A 21630-nucleotide genomic window follows, 5' to 3' on the forward strand; every position below is an offset into this window, starting at 1 on the left:
CTCCCTGACTATGCACAGTCCCTGCCAGGACTGTCTCCTGAGCCCTCGGAGTTATCAGCCCGAAGTGGCATAATTTGCACGTACGATTCTGCACCCAAGAGCCGCCTGGAGCATTCGGGTCCAGATGCTATTTGAAGAAATGAGGGAGACGCCACTTTCCCCAAAGTTCCTGCGATGGTAGCATCCGTGGCCAAGAGGACCAGGATGGGGCCACCCCACTTCTCCAGGGCCACCTGCCACTTGCTCCTGTAGGGACTCTTAGCTCCAAGAAAAACAGGCTGTCACCACCCGTAAGCCCGGCCTGCTCCCTCCTTCGTGGCTCTGCTCACCCCTTCCCCTGATGGCAGGGCACGGGCGCTGTGAGAGAGCAGCACGCAACCCAGCCTAGAGGGGGAGGCAATCAGGGGAGGCCTCCTGTAGGAGGAGAGTTCTGAGCAGAATAGGAGGTTGGGCAAAGAGAGGGAATCGAAGGCATTGTAGGCAGAGGAGGGGATGAGGGAGGGTTTGGCTTTCTCTGCCTCAAGGAGACCATTCTTCCCTGGATCTTCTTACCCCTCTGTGCAACCCAAATCTCTCTTACTATCCACGGCTCTGGGTAGCAATGTGTTCATCTAGTGTGTGTGTGTGTGTGTGTGTCGGAGAAAGATCTGTAGACCCCTTTCCAGCCTCCGTGCCACCTTCATCAAAGCTGGCTAAGCCGTGTCTGCAGCATACCCCTCGAAGCCTCACGCCCCAGCCGGACAGGCTCGCCCCCACCTAGCTGTGTTTCTTCAACCGCAACACGGATGATCACGGCCTCTCCCCTCTCAGGGTCACGGCCGGCTGGCCGCTGGCACTGCCTCCCGCTTACCTGCCCGGCATCCGCACAAAACCTGCAAGGCCGTCCTCTAAGAGAGGCTGCGGCAGGTGGTCCCCCGGGAGGCCCATGCCCCTGGGACCAGGCAAGCCAAGTCCACACCCCAGCACCGCCCTGCCTGGTCGTGAGACCGCAGGCAAGTCAGTCCTAAAGACCCCGTGGGTAACATCGGGAAAACAGGGCTGGCGAGTGTGAGAATCACAGGGTGCTTGTTCGGAGCCGTGTCTGGCCCGTGGCAGGGAGCACTGACCGTTTTCTTAAAAAGGGTGTGTGATTAGACCAAAGCCACCACCCAAGTGCCAGGAGCAAGGAGTACTCAAGACGGGTCGCCTCCTGAATCAGAACTCATGGCTGTCCTTGCAGCTTCGCTTGGGGACCTGGGAAGGTAGGGGACGTGACTAGAGCAGAGGAGATGTGAGCTGGGTCTGGAGAAGGGGAGACATGCTCTTTTACCTGAATGACAAGGCTGGGGGCAAAGCCTGTCCGTGGGAAGCTTGGGAACTACTGGCCAGAAGCCAGAGTCGTATCGGAGGCGCTGTCGGACGATTCCACGGACCTACTGCGTTCCTGCACTCGGTGTCGCCTGGGAGATGGGACAAAGGTAGGCGCTGCGTTTGTCATCTAGGCAGGGAGTTGAGGACACGAGTGCCCAGGACAGTGTTGGCCACACCCTCTGAGCGCCAGGCAGTGGGGGAGCCCCTAGTCCCCCAGCCCGGGAAACAAGGCTGAGAGAGTGAGGGGAACTGTGGGCTGCCAGCCTGGGAGTCAAGTGGTGTAGACGCAGGTGTGCTCAGACCAGCCTTAGCCCCATGAGGGCTGCTGTTTTCCCCTTTGCTGGGATTTCTGTGGGTAGAGACCCCGCAAGAAAAGCTTCGCCGTGAGGCAGGAGGAAAGGGAGCCTCAGGACTCAGGGCCATGCAGGGTCTCAGGGCTGAACTCCTCGGGGGTCCCACCCACCCAAGCCCCGGGGAACCCAGGACTGCAGGGGAACGACAGCTGGCCAGGGCTTCGGGCATCTACCATCCCGAGCCTTGCCGATGTGCTTCTACTACACACACAGTCCTGACAGGTGTGAAGTGTTTTGGCGACGGAAGAGGCAGAGGCGAGGCCTGGGGAGTTGGGGAGCTTTAGGAAGGAGAGGGTCTTTGCCCTCTCCTCCTGCTTGGGGCCGCTGCCGAGACTCCACTCCCTGAGGGCAGGGCTGCCGAGTCACTCTGCGTCGTATCCCCAGACGCGCCCCCGGAGGATGAGGAGGACAGCGGGACCTGAAACCAGTGTGGTGCTGGGGAGAGGTGACTTCCACGGACACGGTCACGTTCTGTGAGCTTGAACTGGCCGAGAGCAGGGGAAATTTGGAGACAAGCTCTTGGGTCAGTGGGGTCTCTGATGTAGGGCATTCTTGGAGAGTAGGCATGACCAATCAGTGAGACAGAACGCGAGAATCGTCTAGACCATAGGTCCAAACCCGGAAGCATGTGCTTGTGGGTGGTGAGGAGGGGTGGAGGGTCAGGTGGGTGGGGGAGGGGCCGCACGGGTTCCTGTTCATTGGCTGGCTAATGCTAGGAGGGCAGGGGGCTGGGTGGACCGCGTGGAGGTCCACAGTCAGGATAAGGAGGCTTGTGCTTTAAGCTCCCGTAATTCTTTTTTGTTTTTCCAAAAATTTTTAACGTTTATTCATTTTTTGAGAGACAGAGAGAGACAGAGCACGAGTGGGGGAGGGGCAGAGAGAGAGGGAGACACAGAGTTGGAAGCAGGCTCCAGGCTCTGAGCTGTCAACACAGAGCCCGACGCGGGGCTCAAACCCGTGAACCGTGAGATCATGACCGGAGCTGAAGTCAGATGCTTAGCCAACTGAGCCACCCAGGAGCCCCTATCATTCTTTTTTTGTTGTTGTTTAATGTTTATTTATTTATTTTGAGAGAGAAAGAGAGTATGCACATGTGTGCGAGCAGGGGAGGGGCCGAGAGAGGGAGAGACAGAATCCCAAGCAGGCTCCACGCAGTCAGCACAGAGATCATGAGATCATGACCTGAGCCAAAATCAAGAGTCAGATGCCTACCCGACCGAGCCACCCAGGCGCCCTTAAGCTCCTTGAACTTTAGAAAGAATCGGGGGCCCAGGTTTTCACCAGTGAGTTTCACCCTGTGACTCTGGGGTTCCATTGCTTCCAAATTCACGGGTTTCTCCCAGGCCTTCCTGAAATCCCAAAGCAGGAGGAGAGGTGAGGGACGGCTCGCCAAATGCCCTTCTTGGCTTTGGGGGGCCCGGCTAACTTCCCCTCCTGTGGTTCCGCGTTGGCTGTCGGCACAGCCCACGGCTCCCGCGGCCGTGAAGCCACAGAAGTCCCTGCAAACGCCACCCAAAGCTGAAAGTTGTTTAAGAACCAGCGCCTTTAGCAAAATCGGGGTGGCCGAGCCCTCCTGTCCTCCCTGTGCCGGTCCCTGCTGCTGCTGCTGGAGTCAATGTCGGGCCCTGGCCCTGCCCCCAAGGGACTGAGCGGGATGAGAATCCAGGGAAAGGAGGGGAAGGGGAGGAGGGAGACCGGCCGGGGCGTTGCCCCCAGTCACCGAATCCACTCGGAGGAGAGAGCCCACAGTCCTCGGGCCAGCCCCTCTCTGGATTTTTAGCGCAGCTCCCCCCACCATGAGCAGCGGCCCCTGCCCGGAACCCGATTGGGGCGGAACCACACGTCGCTGCTTAGCCAATGCCACGCTCGGTGCTTCGCAGCCTTGCCCACTTGTTCCTAGTGAAATGCCAAGGAGCTGGGTCTTAAACAAACCCTCCTTGTCCTCCATGGCCCCTGGCACTTCCCAGCCCTGCGTGAACATCTCGGGCCTGTCTGTGGGCCACCAGCTCTGGATCAGAGGCCTCCCGACGCCTCACCCCTCCCTGTCTCTCCCTCCCATTCCACTGAAAATGCAAACCTTCTGTGTTTAGCGCAGGCCTGTCAGTCAAAGTGTAACGCCAGACAAAAAAATCATCTCTGTGGGTGGCTTCGTGCCAGAGCTGCCTGGGTCGACCCAGACTGTGGACTTTGGCTCGGCGAGGGGCAGGCTGCTGCCTGGGCTCCTGTTCTCGAACAGTGGGTAGGGGAGCAAGGAACATTCACGGAGCGCCTATGCTGCGCCTGTCTTCGCGGCAGGCTTTTGAAATGTCACCTATTTCATCCATTCCTCGCCACAGTCCCGAGGGGTGGGCTTTGCTCCACTTTACAGATGAGCAAACAGAGGCGCAGGGCTTTTCCGACTCCACCCTCCTCACCAGGGCCAGAGCCGGGACTCGAACTCGATTCTCACCCCGGGTGTCTCCGCCCTTTCCCCAAGCCTTTGGCGGGGGTGCTTTTTGCCTCACGGGAGGTGCTCCGTCAATGGTACCAGTGACTCACGTCACCACTAGGAAAGGGCACAGGGTTCGAAACCAGGACAGACCTGGAGAATGGCATTGTCAGGATGCCGCCTGCAGGGTCGGTGCCGGTCCTGACACTCCCCTGTGACTGCTGAAGGAACTGGCACCTCCAGGGTGGGGCGGATTTCCACCCGCAGACTCAGGCGGTGTCCGCTCCCTTCTGCCCAGCGGGGACACTGCTATCTGGCCTCTCCGTCACCACCGCGGCTCGGCCATGCCACTATCGCTGCGTAGCTTCGATCCTTCCCCTCGAGGCTCCTAGCTAAGCACACGGGCTTTTCGGTTCTACTTCCTCGACAAGCCAAGTCTCCATCTCGGGCATCTGTCATTGCTGCCAAGAGGCTTCTCAGAGGCTGCAAGGAGCCGGGGCAGGTGCTCTGGCCTCAGGAACGTGTTTGCAAGGCTGTCTGCTGAGCCTCCGGAGGTTCGGATTCTGTAAAACGACACCAGAGCCCGGGAATTTGCATGTTAACAGGCTCCCCGGGTGGCTGATGCGGGCACTGCCCCTGGAGAAGCTCTGAAGGACACCAGTGCAAGCTTCCCCAAGTGGCTTAACGCTCGAGGAGAGAAAAACGCTTTGGAAAAAGAGGTGTGCGAACCATTTAGAGATACGTTGGAGGTGGGTGGGCGTGTGGAGTGTGCTAGGATCCGACACACTTGCCCCCCGCCTCCAACTCGGAGCTGGCGGTTTTAGATATGTCACCTTTGGACCCCACAAGAGCCCTGCAAGATCAACTGGGTTGTTAGCGCTTCTCGAAAAGAAGGGACGCTGAGGCTCAGGGAGGTTAAGGACACGCCTGAGTTTTCATAGCTCCCGGTAAAGACCCAGAATCGGACGCCACGTCTGGCTGATTCCGGAAGGCTTATTTACAAATATTGCTGTCAATGACTGAGGGGGTATGAGGGCCAGGCACAGAGTTGGTGTCAAAAGCGTGCCTGTTCAGTGACGGAAGGGTGCACGAACGCGCGTGTGAACGAATGAATGCGTAAACGAGAGAACAAAACTGCTCTGAGATGAAGGAAACCCGCCCAAGAGGTTCCCTCTATGACTCATGCCCCAACAACCCCTCCCGCCGTTCCTTTAATCTGAAAAGTGACCCGGCTAAGTTTGCCCAGTTGATAAGCCCATGCCACTCACCTGCACCTTTAATCTGCAACCTGAACCCAAACAGGAAGCTGGGGCCAGAGATAAGGCTGAGGAAGGCGATGCCTGGAATCATTACCAGCCCGGAATTAGCCATTTAACTTGACGTCTCCACTCGGAGGTGGTCGGGCGCCTCCTAGGTGCCACGTGGTGCCGTAGGTACCAACGATGAAGCAAGAAAGCAGACAGTGCCTGCCCTCCGGAGGCTTGTGGCCTACTGGGAATCTAGGGGTCAGAGAGGTACGCGCTCAGGGCCTGAGTGATGTGGAGGGGGAGGGCCATGGAGGCGCGGGCTTCAGGCTGGGGCCTTAGAGGGGAGAAGCATCCAGGCGGGAGTTAGCAATGCCAAGGATGCAACCCCTCCGAGCCCAACCGTGTAAGGCAAATTGGTGCTCGCTGTGTTTGGTTTTCCCGTTCTCGGTCGAGATGGCCTTCACCAAGCCCTCCTCCATCACCACCACTTAGCGAGCACTCTGCACCTGCCCCCCGAGCTTTGTCTCAGCTTTGCCCCCGGGAGCAGCTGCCCAGCCGGACCTTTTCCCTTGGGCTTCTCCCCTGCCTTCCCACGCCCTCCGGCAGTGTGTGCCGAGGCCCCCTCGTCCTGGACCACTAGCTAGTCCTAGGTTTTCAAGGATCTGGCGCCTGGGTGGCTCCATCCATCGGCTGAGGATCTGACTCTTGGTTTCGGCTCAGGTCACGATCTCACGGTTTCATGGGTTTGAGCCCGCCATCGGGCTGTACTGTCAATGCAGAGCCTGCTTGGGATTCCCTCTCTCTCCCTCTTTCTCTCCCTCTGTCTCCCTCTCACCTGCTCACACTGTCTCTCCCTCAAAATAAATAAACGAAACCTAAAAACAAATTTTTTCTAAAGGTCACATGAAAAAATTAAGGTATACGTAAAATGTATTCTATTCTGTTTTTGTAGTCAAAGGTAAGAAATACTCAAAACTCAGGACTTCCTAGCTATTTTACATCTTCGTCATCTACTATTATATATTTGCTTTTATTATGTATAAATGTATTCTTTAATATGATTTACATTTACATCCATTGCATCTGTAGGGTAGAAACACAACGTAATGGCGGGACTGGGTGTCTTCTTCCAACTCTGTGTTCAGCGACGTCACCTTCGTAGTCCGAAATGGCCACGATAGGAGCATTTACACCACAGGAATCAGTGTGAGCTGTTCTTCTGCTTATTGTCTTGATTTAAGAACATGATGGAGAAAATGTTAGTGATACAGTTAAACGTAAGTGTGTTGTGTATCGTACTTGCATTGCGAGTAGTATAAAAACTCGAGAAAATACTCTTGCAGCATTAGAAAACTGTTGTCTGATTCAGCAGAGAGGTCGGTCCCATGAGTGACCAACGAGCGAAGTGCCAATATACAACTTCATTGTGTCACGTCTGTCTTATGAAAATACCAAGCAGCACGTGTTACTTGTACATTCATTCGAAGTAGGCTCATTGTCAGCGATATGACCGACTCTGCTGACCCAAATTTTCTTCAAGCATTTATTCATAGTCTGATTCTGTGACACTGTTGACTAGTAATTATAAAAACTATGGATTTTGCAAGAAATAGAAGGTCACGTTGAAGTTCAAGGTGTAAGGAATTTATAATAAAGATTATTATTTTTAAAAAAAATTTTTTTTTTCAACGTTTATTTATTTTTGGGACAGAGAGAGACAGAGCATGAACGGGGGAGGGGCAGAGAGAGAGGGAGACACAGAATCGGAAACAGGCTCCAGGCTCCGAGCCATCAGCCCAGAGCCCGACGCGGGGCTCGAACTCAAGGACCGCGAGATCGTGACCTGGCTGAAGTCGGACGCTTAACCGACTGCGCCACCCAGGCGCCCCTACAATAAAGATTATTGAATACTGCTTTTTGTAAATTAAAAAAATTTTTTTAATGTTTATTTTTGAGAGAGAGAGACAGAGCACGGGCAGGGGAGGGGCAGAGAGAGAGGGAGACACAGAATCCGAAGCAGGTTCCAGGCTCTGAGCTGTCAGCACAGAGCCCGACGCAGGGCTCGAACTCACAGACCGTGAGATCATGACCTGAGCTGAAGTCGGACGCTTAACCAACTGAGCCACCCAGGGCAGCCCTGTTTTTTCTAAATTCTATGCTGTAATCCTTTATAACAGTTCAATTTATAATATACTTGTGCACATATATATGTACATTTTTTGGAGAGCTGGGTTGCCTCTCTGTGTGGTTGGCAAATTTGGAGAATTCCAAATTCCATTTCTCTTACTCAAACCTATACTTCTCTACCAGGCGGTTCTCAAACCCTTTCCAATCTTTCCCTTCATGGATTCACAAAACGAGTTTTCATGTTAAAGCTAAGCTCCCTCTCCCCTCACTCACAACATTTGAAAGAAAAGAAACAAAAGTATAAATAAAACCTTCTGGAGAATCCCCATCACACGAGGCCTTTGGGACAGAGCTGTTGCACCTGAGCAAGCCTCAAGTGCCCTGGACACAGACCTTTCACAGCCACCCTGTCCCAGACCCTAAGACATGCTGGTCTGTGACCCAGACCCCTTGCCTGGGCCTTCACACACTCCATCTTGTTACAGACTCTCATCAGGAAAGAGGAGGCGGCCATTCTTCTGCCGTGTTTGCGCAACACGCTGTTTACTTCCTCGGGAGTTTCTTGACTGTCCAGAAAAGACGCAGAGGGTTCACTCTGCTGGGGCTCAGGTACACCATCATGGGGCTGAACTTGAGGGAGGCATCACGCTGGTCACCTTTTTGTATCCTGGACATCCCAGGCTTTTCCCATTGTGATGTTAGATTATATAATCAGGCCTCTACAGAAATCGTCACAAGTGGCCTAAGTCTTTTGTAGATCAGGAGTCCTTAGTGGCTAAGGTAAGGCTTATAGCTCTTAATTCAGTGACTCAGAGACCCAGCAGTGGACAGATCTGAGCCACTAGGCACCTGGCACTTTGCTAAGACATTGAATGCATTCCGTCTTAATCCTCGCTGAAACCCCACGAGATGTCCTATTGTTATCCCTTGTAAACGGATGAGGACAATGGGGCTCAGAGACACTACCCACTTGCTGGGCTCCCACAGCCAATAAGTAGAGACTCGGGATATAAACCTGCTGGCTATCCCAGTCCTGATAACTTGCTGCCAGCTGGCCTCACCCTCCGGCCTCTTACTCCTCCCACTGTGGCCCCAAGTGCAATTCTGGAGGTATGGGGCCCACGCGGGGCACACTGCTTGAAAGGAATCACTCTGCCGGCTGTTAAAAAACATGATTGAAACACAAACAAATGAAAGCAAATTAATCAACTTCTCTGACTCAGTTTTTCTGTCTATAAAATAGGTTATGAAGAAGGCTTAATGAGAAAAATCTGTGAAAAGTGCCCGGAACCCAGAAAGAGCTTGGTAGGGTCAACTCTAATTAATAACACACAAGATGACTCACGTAAACCACCCAGAAGAGAGGCTGGCACAAACAGTGTGTTCAGTAAATGATATTCCTTATCATGACTAATATTTTCTGTCCCTCATTAGAGCTACAGCAAGCCTCCTGCTTCTAGAAAACCATTTGCAGTGACAATTCCACTATCTGTCCTGGTTTTCCCAGGACACAGCGGGTAACAAGCAGGCATCCAGGGACCAGTTTAGGGTCCCACCTACAATCTTTAATATGATTTCTGGGAGAGGGGACATGTGTTCTGAGTTCCAAGTAACTGACTTATACGTTGTTTGTCCATTTATAGCTATGGATGGGCTTCTCATGGTTTTCAAACACTTTTTTTTTTTTAAGCTCCAGCAACCTTTGTTCAAACGTTGATCTGAAACAGACTTTACCACCAACAAGTGCAATTGAGATCCAGGGGAGGGAGGTGGCCTAGAGCCCGCCCCCGTAGCAGGTTCTGCCAAGCATGGTCTAAAACCCCAGCTTATACTGTTGTCAGCAGTTTAGGGACTTCTTAAAGACCAGCTGGATTATTTGGTTTATTGAGAATGGTTTTGTGTCCACCACAGGGGGCTGTTTAGGGCGCATGAGATGCCTTTGGTTGAAGGCTTCTGTCTTGTCTTAAATATGCCTCTGTTTAAGCACAAGTAATCACTTCACTGTGATGTCAGGTTAATGGGGTCCTCTGCCGAACCCTGAGATATTGCCGATATTGCTTTTCCACGGATCAAACGAGGCAGATCAAAGTCAAGATTTTCAAAATTCTCCTGTAGAAGGAAATGCCTCCAGGCAAAACTTTGAGGTTTTCAATAGTCTTGAAAACTAGCCTTGACTTTCTTCTGGCAGCAGAAAGGATCCTTTTATTGGTGCCAAGCAGGAATAGATTTCTTCTCAGAAACTATTTTATAGATTACGTGTCGTTTCCTACTTTCCTTTTCATTCTCATAGCAATTATCTTCCTTTCAGAGAACGTCTGCGCAGCATACAGTAGGCATGTTTCAGCAGATAAGCACTGGAAGCCAACCCAGCTGGGAGCGCCATTGTTTCTGTAACCCTTCTAAATCCCGGGGCCCACGTGGGCAGCTTCGCATTCAAAGAACCATAGTCCTGGGGCCAAAAAAGTAATTAAAAAAAGAATTCCAAACCATATCCGGGCTTCTCAAAACTGTGAAGAAGATCCAAATTTAGAGTCTACAGCAACAGTATCTACTGGAATGTCTCTCCCCAGCCCCCCACGTCCACCCTACCAGGTGTCTGGAGGCTCTTGCTCTCCACTGGGTCTCTCAAGGCTTTCTCCACCCCAGCTCTTGTACTGGGGTGGCCATTACAGAACTACCGTGGGTGGGCAGGGGCGAGGCGGTGGGGAGGGAAAAATGTGGGTACTCTCTTTTCATCTTCGTGACTTTGGGTTTGAGGTTTGCTGTGCTCCAAATTATATTCTTGCTATTGTCTGATTTTGTGCGGAGTACAAATAGATCGTTCAACCTGATGCACGGTGGCACATGAGCCGACGGGCGCAGTAGAGACATATTTACGAGTTTTAGAAGTTTCTTCTCTTACTTTGCGTGTTTCTAGTAGCCCGTAGGACCAAGAAAATCTCGCCCCTATATCAATAACAGGATTCTTATGGCCGCTTTTTCTCGTAGGACAAATGAGAGTCTCCACGTATGTTCCTATTTGCGCCTGGTTAATCTATTGTAATGAAGGTTAAATAACGTAGAGGAAGTTATTACTCTGAAAATCCATTGAAAGGCAGGGGCTTGATGGTAAAATTAGAAGTCCCTCCCTTGGCTCTGATGGTAAGAAGTTAGTGAAACTGTGGGCAGCTGACAATGATTGGAGTGAGAAATATCTCCTGAATTCATTAAAGAGAAACCCTTACAAATCAACGGACCCTTAAAAATCAATTTTCAGAAAACAGTTCAATGGAAAAGGAAACCCTTAGGAACAGGTATGAGACCCCCCCTCGGGTGCTTCTTGGCAATCATGCTCTCGTTCACTTTAAAATGAGACTTTATCTGTGGCAGCACTGGAGATACAAAGAGTTGATGACATAATTAATGAAACTGATGAAATCCCTGTCTTCAAGAAGTGTCTGCTCCAGAGGGAGTCATGGTCAATGACGAGCACTGACCAGATGCAGCAGTCTAAGTGGGGCTAGACTGTTACTGGTCTAGAAACTCACATTGTGGAAGCACAAAGTAAGGGTGCCCAAGCCTCCCTGTGGGCACAAGGGCCAGGGAAAGCCACACCAAGCAGAAGGGATCGGGAAGGAGGTTCCAGACTGAGGGAACAGCATGTGCAAAGGATCCAATGCACGAGTATCCAATGCAGAGTCCTCCCATGAGGCTGGAATGTGGAAAGCAGAGAAATAAGCCCACGGATGGAGGTGAGGATTTACTAGGTGTCTGTGGAGGACCGGAGCAGAGAGACGTGGCTGGAAGAAGAGGCTGAGGTTGAACCAACACGGACAGTTTATCCTGTGTCACAAAGACACCCAGTTGGTAGATTGGACTCAACCATCACAACGTGAAGCCTTAACTTCCAGCTCTGCAAGTGGGCCTCCACCTTCACCAAGCCCTTCCTCCTTTGGAATTTATGAGAGGGCTCAGATATCAGGAACTTTAGCAGGGGCCCCAGGTTTCTAGGAAACACAAACCAGCACCTTCTCATCAAAGACTGGAAAGCTCTGGGGAAGACCGTGTGGGACTGTGGTAACTGCATGATTTCCTGGAAGGGGCGCAGGGCTGCGTGTGCGGTTCAGGCCAAAGCAGGGGGAGAGGCAACACAGCAAGAGGAATGATTAAAGAGAGAAGCCCATGAGGAGCCCAACCTCCTTAGATAGATATATAGATAGATGATGATAGATCAATCGATTGATCGATCAATGCAATTTGTATCATCTACTCGTCTCTTTGAATCTGACTCCAGGAATCTCTCATATTGCTTTTTTTTTTTCCAACGTTTATTTTTGGGACAGAGAGAGACAGAGCATGAACGGGGGAGGGGCAGAGAGAGAGGGAGACACAGAATCGGAAACAGGCTCCAGGCTCTGAGCCATCAGCCCAGAGCCCGACGCGGGGCTCGAACTCACGGACCGCGAGATCGTGACCCGGCTGACGTCGGACGCTTAACCGACTGCGCCACCCAGGCGCCCCACTCATATTGCTTTTCTACTGTACAGTTAAGAACAAAAGCGTGCCCATCCGAGCAAACGCTTTCTTCTCTGGTTCCTTCCAATGTGGTGCTAGATCCAATGATCCCATTCATAGCAGAATGGCTTTCATCTGTGAATAACGGACCACTCTCAACCCCCCAGCCCCTCATAACACTCCAGATTAAAAAAAAAAAAAAAACGGGAAGGCAATGATCATAAATTCTCTTAAGGATTCCAAACAACAGCGCCTCCAAGCCAGGGATCCTCAGACCCTGGAGGAGTATTCCATTTCCAAGTGGCGAGAAAGGCCATAAACAGTCCAAATTCTTCCCTCAGATTGAATTTCCTCGTGTTTGTAAAGGTTCAGCTATCCTTTAACAAACGTTAAAGTTGGAAGAAAAAAATAACTATTCAAGTCTCTACGTACATAGAATATCCTTTCCAACAGTAGAACAATAATCTCCATAAGACATTTTACAAGGAACTGAGGTCATACAAAGTACTGTCTATTAAAAATTGCCCCCAATCTTTTTACTAACTGAATTGTTTTCTTCTTCATATCCGATTACCTTTTATTCCACTGCGTTATTCAAAGACAGATCACAGTAAGTGCAATGAAATCAACCATGTATAACAATGTTTGAGTACATTAAGAGCCTGGATTTTTGTTCTGGCTTTGCCACCAACTGGTGTTTGACCTTGGGAAAAGCTTTTGACATCACTGAGTTTGTATTTCTCTATCTGGAAATCGATGAAGGTGATCTCTAAGGTCTTTTCTGCTGAAACATCCAATGGATTTATCCATCTTTGTATCCCCTTTGATTAGCATTGTGCTTGACACAGAGCAGGTGCTTAGTAAGTATCTCGGGTGGATGAGTGTGGAGTGATTCTCTGCTTTGCTTCACAAAGATAATGTTGTATGGGTTGTTTTGCTCCCACTGGTGTTGGTACGTGGTGGTTTGAGCGAGCACATGCCTACTGTTGCCTTGCTGGCACTTGAGGCTGATTTTCCAGCAACCAATTAAAATGCTTCTAAAAATACCATGCGGGCCGAACAAAATGTTTCTATGATCTGTATTCAGTCGACAGAACAAAACTGTCCTGCAGGACACGTGGTTATTTGACCTGTGCGTTAGATGTTCAATATGTGACTTGAATTTGGAATTGGGGACACGGATGTAGCCCACGCTATCCTACTTTACACAGATTCATGTGTGCACATATGGACTCTTACCTGATATGCATCCAAATCAACAGTTATAAGATGGGCAGTGATAATTTCCTGTGAGGCCCCTAGAAGGCTGGTAGAAATGATCCATGTAATGGTTATTATATAACACACCAGCAGAACATTCCAGCACAAAGGCTCACAGTTAAAGCACCCTGTTGGTGAGATAGCTCCCCTCAAGCTCATATAGGCCCGCCTCTTGGAGACTAAAGTCCTAACAGAAGAAACTGGCCGTGTCCGTTTGAGGTGGGAACTAGAATAGCAAAGCCACAGATAGGGGCAAATTATAGCAATTCAGAGATTTGACACAGGAACTCAGGAACCAAGAAAAGGGATGGCAAGACCACCAGATTGTAGAAGACGTACAGCAGGACTTATAAAAAATGTTAGAGCTTATTATATCTTAAATGTATGGAAGAGCAGAATACGCACAGAGCCAATTCTTCAGAGGAGTCTAAGCATTTTTATGAAGTTTTATAAACTTTAAGAGAAGTCACAGAATAACTATGATGTCATGAGTCCTTTCAATATGAACACCTGTGTCTTTCTCAAGGTCTGGGAAATTCAAAATAGCAACTCTGACTCTTTTTCTTCTCTCTGGTTTCTTTTCTTTTCTTTTTTACATTTTATTTTTGAAAGACAGAGAGAAACACAGTGTGAACAGGGGAGGGGCAGAGAGAGGGAGACACAGAATCTGAAGCAGGCTCCAGGCTCCGAGCTGTCAGCACAGAGCCCGACGTGGGGCTCGAACCCACAAACTGTGAGATCATGACCGGAGCCAAAGTTGGACGCTTAACTGACTGAGCCACCCACGTGCCCCTCTTCTCACTGGTTTGTTTTCCTTTTTGTGAATCTCTGACCAGAAAGGGTTGAAATGTTAGAATCACTCCTCTAAGGCTCTTCCCTTTCATAGCTTCCTCTTTGTGTCCTGGGGAGAAGAAATCCTTGGGTCTGATCCTCTAGCTCAACCGTTCAACCTTAGGGTGGGCTTGTCAGCTGCCCCTTTTTAATTGTGATTATCACAGTTTAATTCCAAGATCCCTGTTTCATTATACTGGCACGTTCTTGTTGTAGAGCTGTGAGGGCCTCTCTTTAAGCCTGTAAAGATTATACTTTTTTTTTTTAAGTCTTGTGCCTCGCTATTAACTCAATTTACTTGGCTTTTAGCCTTTTCTGTTGTTGAGTCTGTGGTCTTTCTTGCATGGTGTTGGTTTTCTTCCACTGTTATGGGTGGCTTGGTTGCAGAGATTCTGGGCAGCAAAGTGGCCGGCAGCTAAGCCCTCCTTGGGGAGCGGCACCAGGAGCAGGCTGGGGTCTCCCCTTCTCTCTGCCCAGAAGGGAGAGGCGGAAACCAGCAGGCGTCGCCGCCACCACTGGGGGTGGGCGTGTGGAGGAGGCAGGGAGTTTCCTGGCCAGCGAGGAAGTCTGCTCCCGGACCCACAGGCCAGGTGCACTGGGCCACTGTCCACGACTCCAAAGCAGGGTGCCGATGGGGGTCCTAAGGGTGGCACTGGGTGCTGGGGAGGAGGGCAGTGCAACATGATGGGAAAAATATGTCCCTGGGAGCTTTGAGCTTGAAGGCGAGGTTTGAAAGCTGCGGACTTCCTGCAGAATGGTCAGGTCTTTCCTCTTGGGCCGTTCTGCTTGTCTAGAGAAGGGCCTTCCACCCCCCACCTGGTGGGTATCATCCTGTCGGCCACAGTTCTGGGGACTGATTACAATGGGGCATTCAGTCAGGTGAATGATCACTCACCCCTCTTCCCCCTGCCCTGAATGGCACCCCCGTCCTCTGCAATCCCTGGTGCTCCTGAACTTTCCATCCCTCGGGCTGGGGCCTTGCATTTCTGCCTGGATGCTAGTGGTGGTGGTAGCCGAGTCTGGGGAACCGGCTTCTTAAACGCCCATTTCTTTTGGTTTGGTTTTTGCACTACCTTCATTGCTACTGCAGAGGCATCTGATGCCCCCTTTTGGGAGTCTTGCGGTGTAGAGCAGGCGGCTTCTTGGCTTCCCCCGCCCCCACGGGGTGGGGGTGGGGGGTAGCCAGCTTTCTCCAGTTTCCGCCGGTCCACCTGTTTCCTAGCATCCCGGACTTCGTTACAGTTGTCGGGTTTCCCAGTCTGTTTGTCCTTGTGGGTTTATGAGTCAAGAAAAATCAAAATCTCTGATTATTTTAGAGGGGTTTTGGAAGGGAGAATAAGAAAACACTGGTGTCCGAGCCACTGTCATACTGAGAGTTTGTTTTCTCTCCTCTCTGGAGTCAGTAGCTACCTGGACACTGCCCTGTTCTCTGGACTCAGTGTCCACTCACTGCTTTTTTGTCAGGATGTCGGTACTTGGAGGCAGGCCCTCAACTAACCACACATTCGCAGTAACTCCAACCCGCTCTTCCTTCCTCTTCCCACAATCTGTCCCTGGGGGTTCCCAGCAGCCACCAACCTCTCCCTCTTCTACGGAAGTTTCTCCTGCAAATGTCTGAGGCATGGGTTTCCTATGGCCCTTTTCTTCTCTTTTCTCTATGTTGATCGGATCCATTTGGCTTTTTAAAGGAGCTTTTCAAAAGTTCTTGTCTGCCAATGGCACTCTTTCTTATTATCCAAACCAGTTATCATTTTACTATTAAAGTATATATATATAATATATATATTTCTACACTTCATGAAAATTTGGGTGGAACCGGGAATAATTACAAGCGCTCAATTAACCATCTCATCAAATCCTGGCTTTGAAAATATCCAGGCCATCTTCTTTTCCCCCTTTTGGTGGTTAGGGGGTGAGCTGGAAGGTTGTATCGAACTTGGAATGGTTTTCGTCACACCAAGGTTATTCATCCATGTTTTATGGTAGTACTTTTGTGTTACATTTTCGTATTTAAATCCTTGGTTCATTTGAATTTATATTTGGTGTAAGATGTAGAAAGGTGTCTAGATTTTTTTCAAATGTTCAACCATTTGTTCAAACATTAGTTATTGACTAGTTTTCTGATTTGAAATATATACTCTTTTAGTTCATGTAGCTTCATAATGTGTTTTGTTATCTCATGGGTGAAGTTCTCCTTAATAATTCCCCTTGTTTTGTAATGAGCACTTTTAACATCTACTCTCTTGGCAATTTTCAAATATGCAATACGGTATTAGTAACTATAGTCACCGTGCTTGTCCATGACATCCCCAGGACTTATTTATTTCCTAACTGGAATTTGTGCCTTCTGACCCCCTTCACGTATTTTGCCCATCCCACAACCCCTGGCTCTGGCAATCACCAATCTGTTCTCTATACCCATAAGCTTGTTATTTTTTTCAATTAAAAAATTCACATATGAGTGAAATCATGTGGTATTTGTCTTCCTCCGATTTATTTCACTTAGCATAATGCCCTCAAGGTCCATTCATGTTGTCATAAATGGCAAGATTTCATTCCTTTTTATAGCTGAATAATATTCCCTGGTCTTCTTTATCCATTCATCCGTTGATGGGCACTTAGGTTGTTTCTATATCTTGCCTTTGTGAATAATGCTGTCATGAACATGGGATGCATATATCTTTCTGAATTAGTGTTTTCATTTTCTTTGGATACTCAGAAGTGGGATTGCTGGATCATATAGTAGTTTTATTTTTCATTTTTTAAGGAACTTCCATACAGTTTTCCCTAGAGGCTACACCAGTTCACATCTCCATCTACAGTGCAGAAGGGTTCCCTTCTCTGCACATTCTTGCCAACACTTGTTATTTCTTATCTTTTTGATACTAGCCATTTTAACAGGTGCAAAGCGATGTCTCATTATGGCTTTGATTTGCATCTCCCTGATGATTCGTGATGTTGAGCATCTTTTCAGGCACCTGCAGGAAGACATCTGTATGTTTTCCTTAAAAAAATGTCTATTCAGATCCTCTGGCCATTTTCAACTTAACCAACAAATTGGACAACCTGGATGAAATGGATAAATCCCTAGAAATACACAACCTTCCAGCCTCAATTATGAAGAAATGGAAAATCTGAAGAGACTTATTGATAGTAAGAAGATTGAATCAGTAATCAAAAACCTCTCAATGAACCAAAGTCCAGCAGCAAATGGCTTCACTGGTGAATTCTGCCAAGATTCAAAGAAGAATTAACACCAATCCTCTCAAAATCTTCCAAAAACTAGAAGGGAAGGAAGTACGTTCAAAGTCATTTCACAAGGCCAGCATTATTCTGATACTAAAACCAGACAGACACCACAAAAACAAAAATCATAGGTCAATACCCATGATGAACATAGATGCAAAAATCCTCACAAAATATTGGTAAACCAATACGTTAAAAGGGTCATACGCCATGATGAAGTGGGGATTTATTCCAGGGATGCAAGAAAGTTTCAATATTTGCAAATCAATCAACATGATACACGACATCAATAAACTCAAGGAGAAAAATCAGATGATAATTTCAGCAGATGCAGAAAAAAAAGTTTGTTAAAATTCAACATTCATTTATGATAAAAACTCTCAACAAAGTGGGTGGAGAGGGAACGTGCTTCAACATAATAAAGGCCATATATGACAAACCCACAACTAACATCACACTCAATGGTAAAAAAAGTGAATGCTCTTCTTCTAAGATCAGGAACAAGACAGAGATGCCCACTCTTGTCACTTTTATTCAACATAGTATTGGAAGTCCTAGCCAGAGCAATTAGGCAAGAAAAAGAATAAAGGCATCCAAATTAGAAAGAAAAGGGTACAACTGTCAATATTTGCAGATTACATGATAGTATATACAGAAAGCCCTAAAGACACCACCCAACACTATTAGAATTAATAAACAAATTCAGTAACGTTGCAGGATATGGAATCAATACCGAAAAATCTGTTGTGTTTCTACACATTAATAATGATCAGAGGTGTCTGGGTGACTCAGTCGGTTGAGCACCTGACTTCGGCTCTGGTCATGATCTCATAGTTCTTGAATTTGAGCTTTCATTGGGCTCGCTGTTATCAGTGGGGAGCACCCTTTGGATCCTCTGTGCCCCCCCTCCCCCACCCCTCCTCCGCTCATTCTCTCTCTCTCAAAAATAAAAATTCACATTAAAAACTATGATCAAAAAGAGAAATTATGAAAACAATTCTATTTACAATTGCATCAAAAAGAATCAAATAACTAGAAAAAATATAACCAAGCAGGTGAAAGACCCATACACTGAAAATTATAAAACACTGATGAAAGAAATGGAAGAAGACACAGAGAAGTGGAAAAATATGCTGTGCTCATGGGTTGAAAGAATTAATATTGTTAAAATATACACACTTCCCAAAGCAATCTACAGATTCAATGCAATCCCTATCCAAATTCCAATGGCATTTTTCACAGAAATAGAATAATCTTAAAATGTGTATGAAATCACAAAAGACCCTAAATAAACAAAATGATCTTGAGAAAGAAGAACGAAGCTGAAGGCATCATGCTCCCTGATCTCAAACTATCGTGCAAAGCTATGGTCATCAAAATGTGTGTTATTGGCATAAAAACGAACAGAGAGATCAATAAAATAGAATAGAGATCCCAGCTATAAACCCATGGTCAAATAATTTACAGCAAAGGAGACAAGTATATACAACGGGGAAATAAATGCCCTTGGGAAAACTGGACAGCCACACACAAAAGAATGAAACTGGACCACTGTCTTACACCACACGCAAAAATTAACTCAAAATGGATTAGAGGCTCGATTGTAAGACCTGAAAGCATAAAACTCCTAGAAGAAAATAGAGGTGAGAAGCTCCTTGACATTGGTCTTGGTGATGATTTTTAAAATCTGACTCCAAAAGCAAAGGCAATAAAAGAAAAAAAAAAAAAAAAAAAAAGACCAGTAGGACTACCTCAAACTAAAAAACTTCGGCACAGCAAAGGAAATCAACAAAATGGAAATGCAACCCACTGGATGGGAGGAAATATTTGCAGATTCTATATCTGATAAGGGGTTATCATCCAAAATATATAAAGAACTCCTACAACTCCATAGCAAAGAAACCAAACAATGTAACAGTTCTTTTTAGCTCTTTCCTTGGCAATTTGTCTAAGTTTATTCTACTAAATACATTTTTAATAATTTGGGCAAGTTAGAGAATCCCATTAGAATTTGGGAGGGCTTGGATTTATTTTTACGGATTCTTTTAGGGAACGTTGGCATTTTAATAATTATAAGCCATATTTCAGCCTCTTGGATGAATTTACATTATCCAGCCAGCTGAAGTAATCGTTTACTTTAAGATGTAATAAAATTGTCTCAACATCCCATCTCACACCTGATAGAAGTCCCAACACGCTTCTCAGTCTCTCTGGGGTTTCATGGCAGTGGAAGGGGTTCGGTGTTTATTTTTTCCTGAGCCAGTTCCATTTTTCTGCTTCCATGGAATTTTTGATCTCTGCTCTGGCTCTGACCCCTGCACGTCTGTCCTTTCTCCAGTCCACAACACCCCACTGGAGACCATCTGATCTTTTTGCTGGCATGAACTCAAGGCCACGAGCGCACGACATGGGCAACTTCAGGATAAGTCTGAGCCCTGGAGTCAGAATGTCTAGGTCAACAGTTAGACTCCACTGGCAAGCTGTGCGCTTGGTCAAGTTACTTAACTTCTCTCTGCCCGAGTTCCTCATCTGTTATGGGAAATAGATTTTTTTTGACTATTAAATGATATACACAGTTTAAATGCTTAGTGTGTTGCCTAGAAAGTAGGTACACAATAAACATGAACTGTTATCACCACGACCACAACCACAATCTTCATCACTGAAGATTTGGAGGCTCCGCGAATGGCTTACATTAAAACGAAGAGAACAAATGACTTTCAACTGAATATTGGAATGTTTACGTATTTGCTCTCAAAAGCCTCTACTTGTCCTCTTACAGGAAGAAGGTCCTCACTTTCCGATTAAGCTTCAGTTGCACCCCCGGGATCTCTTGCCTTCTTCTTCCTGGTTTACTCTCCTCCAACCCGATCTCACTATTTTAATTCTTGTCCTCCACAGCAAGGAATAGGCACTATCTTGCCAAAATTAAACCAGCCCATCAAGGTGTTGGCTTAACAAAAACACTTTTCTCTCCCAGGAGAAATTCTGTAGTCAAATCTTACAGCTCAGAAACTAATAATTGCTTTTTCCCTGCTTCACAATCTACCAGGTCGGTCTCTCCCATCTCCTCTATTGTCCATCTAGAGAGTTTTGTTGTTTTCTCTATAGAGCGTGCATCGTATTCCTTTATGATACCTATAAATTGCTATTATGAATGGAATTGTTTATCTGTTATACTTTCTGACTGGTTAGTATGAAAGTGATTACTTTTTTTGTCTATTTGTTTTGGAACCCGAATTGTATTATCACTGGTTTTAATAGCTTTCCGTCCATGCTGTTGGGTTTTCTCTGTATAGCATCATTTTTTCTTCAAGTAAAGATAATTTTGCTTGCTACTCTCTAATACTTACGTCTTCTGTTTTGGCTTATCGTGCTGGCTTGGACAGACGTCATGGGTCCGTAATGACAATGGCCTGCTCGTACTGATGGATCCTACCTGCTAATATTTTGTTTAGGATTTACAAGTGAAAAAAGGTCTGCAGCTTTCTTTTTAGCGTGTCTTTGATAGGTTTTGTTTCAGTATTTTTCTGGCTTTGTAAAAACAGTAGAGCATTGAGAAGCACTCCTTCTTTCTTTGACTTCTGGAACAATTTAAGTAATTTCTGTATTCTCTATTCTTTGATGGTTGGAGCCACATAAGCTGTGTGGACCCGGCTTCTTTAGGGAGAGATTCCTTCACAATCATCTCCTAGCTTATTTTAGGTTTCCTATTTCTTCTTCATGGGGGACATTTATTTATCTCAGAATAATTGTCCCTATCAGTTTTTAAGTTTATTTCCACAGGTTTACAAAGTATCTTTTAATACTTTTGAGAGCTTTCCCCTGCCTCGGTGGTTATCGGCCTTTTCTTTTGTCGGATTTTGGATATTTGCATTTTCTTACTCTTTCTGCTTCTTGGATTAAGGGAGATTAGGACTTGCTTTTCTTGAGTTTTTCTATCTCTTTCGTTAATGAATCAACTCTCCTGCTTTTAGGTTTTCTGGTTTCCGCAAAGCTTCATGCTTTTTTGTGTTAATTTCCTTCTCCTTTAGGTTTGATATTCTTTTCCTAAATTTTTGGGTTTCATAATTAGTTCATGTCACTCTTCTTTGCTAGCAATGGGAGAACTTGCAGCTCAAGAACACTTTGACTTCAACATATGCATTTTGGTGCCCAGCGGTCTCATTATTGTTGTGTCAGCAAATATGTATTGAGAGAGAGAGTGGTGTATTTCCCAAGTGGCTGGGATGCTATCATTGGATTGTTCCCACTTGTTTATTTCCAGATTTATTGCATTTTAGACAGAAACTGT

The 21630-nt window shown here is 47.3% G+C and overlaps 1 long non-coding RNA gene across 1 annotated transcript in view; it reads left to right on the plus strand.

Annotated features, from left to right (window-relative positions):
- The window catches only part of LOC123577167, a 61545-nt gene that overhangs the window by 15134 nt on the left and 24781 nt on the right, over positions 1 to 21630 (plus strand). The window lies entirely within an intron of this gene.

This window comes from Leopardus geoffroyi, chromosome D2 (assembly GCF_018350155.1).
Source record: "Leopardus geoffroyi isolate Oge1 chromosome D2, O.geoffroyi_Oge1_pat1.0, whole genome shotgun sequence".
NCBI classification, from domain to species: domain Eukaryota; kingdom Metazoa; phylum Chordata; class Mammalia; order Carnivora; family Felidae; genus Leopardus; species Leopardus geoffroyi.